General features: G+C 41.2%; 1 pseudogene; it reads right to left on the bottom strand.

The window, feature by feature from the left end:
- Window positions 1-258: 258 nt before the first annotated feature.
- LOC129670523 (60S ribosomal protein L9-like) lies at window positions 259-2,525 on the bottom strand (annotated as a pseudogene).
- Window positions 2,526-3,617: the final 1,092 nt, after the last annotated feature.

Genomic DNA, 3,617 nt, shown 5'->3' with positions numbered 1-3,617 from the left:
CCTCAGCCATCAACTGAGCACAGAGGTTAGCTGGAAATGCCAGACTTCAACCTTACCCAGCAGTGTTCAGACTCATCAGCCCTTACAAGAACAACTTGTCTGATCCTTGAAGTAACAAGACTTTATGACTAGTAAACAAAAGGTAAGTTTAATATCTACAAGACTTATTGTTTTCAATATATGTCTTTTACTCTCAAAGCCACTCTAAATTGTACTTATAATTCAGGCTCTTGTTTCTGGAGCAGGGTAACTTAGGTCTTATTCATCAGCCTGCTTCACAGTTCCCTTTTCAGACACATAGATACCATCCAAAAATTTTCTGATATCCTTGTTTTTAATTGTTGTGGCTTTCTGAATCAGAGTCAATGAATTTGAGACAAATTCAATATCATTTCCTTCAAGGATTAATTCATCCTTCCAGGCTTGAGAGACAGAACAAGCAACACTTGTCCTCATCCGACCCCTGCAGATGTATTTTTCACCCAAGAAATTTCCGATTTCAGTCAAAGATCCATTCTCCTGGGGAATGATGGGGCAGCGAGCATACACAGACCTGATCTTGTAGCAGAAGCCCAGTGTAACACCCTTGTTCATGTTCTGAACATGACTGCAGATGGTTGACAGCGGCCAGTTCCTTTCTGTTACCCCACCATTTCTCAAGCTGGAGCCTCTTCTTTTTCTTTCAGAGAAGACTCAGTTCTACATTGATGTGATTGAAGGCCCTCACAGGGTTCCCCTGGGGCCCTTCAGAGTGATGTCTACATTTTCTGGGATGTTGACCATCTGATTGCTGAGAATGGTCTTGATTCTCGCAGTAGATGTGGCAAAGAGCGACTTTTTGTTTTCTTATATCATAATTTATTTGTAAATCCTTAGGCTCTAATTTTTCCTTATGGTAACCAGTGTGTTTGACATATATGTTTATCTTATTGAAATATTCCTTTGGGTGAGTTCTCCAAAGTGGATATTATGGTTTGCACTTAAGGCTGTGGGGACACTCTCCCACAGTGGGTTGGTTGCCATGTCCACATTGGTCTCAGGTATCTTTCTTGGGCCAATGGGATGTCTGAAATATGAATTAAAATGACTTCTGAGGAGTGATTTTTCTTTGGGCAGTTGTTGGTGCCATAAGAAGAACAGTCCCACCAAGGAGCAAGAACAGGATGGCATTGGCTGAGTTGACTGGACCAGGTTCTGCTGTACAACCCACAGACAATGGAGGAAGTGTGGCAAGGTGTTGACACTCAGGATTCGTGTTTCTTCACTAGTAAGGCCTGTTACTGTTCCTCATGAGAATGGGGGTACAGTGGAGCAGGGATTAAGTGTTTTTTTAAATTAGTGCAAAGTATTGACTTTTTTCTCCTCCCCCCCCCCCGAATTTTTAGATGGGGTATCATGTAGCTCAGGCTGGCCTTGGAGTCACTATGTAACTGAGGGCGACATTGAGCTTCCGATCCTCCTATCTTTATCTCCCGCATACTGGGGTTTTAAGCATATGTCCAGTTCATGCAGTGCTGTGGACTGACTCCTAGGCTTCATGTATTGTGGGCAAGTACTCTACCACCTGAGCCATGTCTCTAGCCACGAGCTATAATTTTAGAGTTTAAATTCTTCCAGATATTCTCAAGAGGATACATGCAGGGCACCCAGGTGAAACTATGCATCATTATAATTAGGTGACAGTCAGAGGATTAAGACAAACAAGCAACACTTACTAGATAATTTCTGGACTTGGCTCCTGACTTGATCTTTTGTATTTATCTTGGCTTTGATTTCATGTCTGAAAACTGCTTTAGTAATGAAAAACAAGAAGTTTTTCATTTTACAGACATCAAATAGAAAATTTTAGTTATTGAGAGCAGGGAAAACTAACGTTTGTTTTTATATATTTATTTTTTGAGGTGTGAGGGATGTAAGTGTACTTATAAGTGGGCTGAAACGATTGCTAGTTTACTGATACTTCTAGCTGCCTCTTCAACCCTTCCAAATACCATGTGAGTCAGGTTCTGATGTTGATGAGATTATCTCCCTAAGGTTAGGGTCATAATGCTGAATCTTGATTTCAGTAACTACTAAAAACTCTTACTTGCCAATTCCTAGTTTCTCTGTAGTCTCTGACCTCATTATTCTGGCTCTACAGTCATGGGTCTATATTAATATTTATGTCAAACCAATTAAAGTTTGAGTCACTTTAGACTTTAAGGACATTTTACATTTTAAAATGAGATAATTACTTTCTATAAATTCAATACAATTTTTCTTGAAACTTATAGCCAATCCCCTACCTTGTTATTAGCACTCATGTTTTCTATCCACATCCCACTTTGAGAGAGTCACAAAGGAAGGAGATGGAGATTTTTAAAGTCTTTGGTTTTTGCCCCTTCTCAAACCCATTACTTTCTTCCTCTCTTGACCTTTACAGACCTTTGCCTAGACTCTTGCTTCTGTACTAATTAGATCCTATGATCTGTCATACCATGTCTAGCATCCTCAGGGGTCTCACTGAGGGGTACAGCTGCCACCATCCTTGGACCAGCTCTATTCTGGCCCAGGATCCCTGGCAGATGGCACAGTGTCAGCCATACAGCAGGCACTCTCAATATTCTTTGTTATTTGTGTTCATGACTGCAGACTTTCTTATTCTACCCTCCACTCTGCCATTGGTCCTTCTTCTTATACTAAGGATAGCACTCACCTACAATTCACTGGTTGAAAGTGGCCACCAAATATTTTCTGACTATTATGCCAAACACACAACCACATATTTTATAATTTAGTATTCAACTGTTTTCCAGCCTCATTTCCTGTCAGCCAAGAAGAAGTAGAAGATCACTGAAAACTACAAGAAACTGAAAAGGCAACGAGTATAGATCACGTTGTCAACCAAGACACGTGAAAATGACAAGTTGTGGATTCCAGGAAGTTACCATATTTCATGGGAGCTTTAATCTAGAGGCATATGAGTACAGCTTGGAAGTGTACAATGATGTCTTAGGGTTCTGTTATACTAAAACAGAACAAGAAACAGAATCTTGTATGAAGTTGGTTCATTTGGAAACACACTGTGTAGGATTCAGGTATAGGGTAAGGAAGGAATAGGAAGGAGAAAAATGATAAGTTATGAGCTGGCCCAAAGGTGTGTAAGTTGGACCCTGTGGGACAGTGTCCTCACACATCTCCATGAAATGTGCCACAGAACTGCTTTCCCAGAGGATGACCCATAAAGGACTTTGTGCATCAGTTCATGGTCAAGAGTCCTCCCTGATCTATCCATCCATATTAAGAACAAATAAATTCCAAAGACTTTGGAGACATGTTGGTCCATCTTCCTGGGGATCTCTGGACAGAAGGCAAGAGGAGGTGCAGTGCAGTTAGAGGCAAGTGCCATCTACTTGTCCGTCATGAGAGAGGCCTAAGCTGATAGACTTTGCTTTTTATTTTTTATATTAATCACAGTTTATTCACTTTGTATCACAGGTATAGCCCCTCCCTCATTCCCTCCCAACCCCACCCTTCCTCCCTTATGTCCTCCCATTTCCCTCTTCAAGTCCACTGATAGGGAGGTCCTCCTTCCCTTCCCTCTGACCCTAGCTTATCAGGTCTCATCAGGACTAGCT

This window comes from Psammomys obesus, unplaced genomic scaffold, assembly GCF_907164565.1.
Source record: "Psammomys obesus unplaced genomic scaffold, mPsaObe1.curated_primary_1811, whole genome shotgun sequence".
In the NCBI taxonomy this organism is placed as follows: domain Eukaryota; kingdom Metazoa; phylum Chordata; class Mammalia; order Rodentia; family Muridae; genus Psammomys; species Psammomys obesus.
The sequence above is the reverse complement of the archived record's forward strand: the minus strand, read 5'-3'. Positions and strand labels throughout refer to the sequence as shown.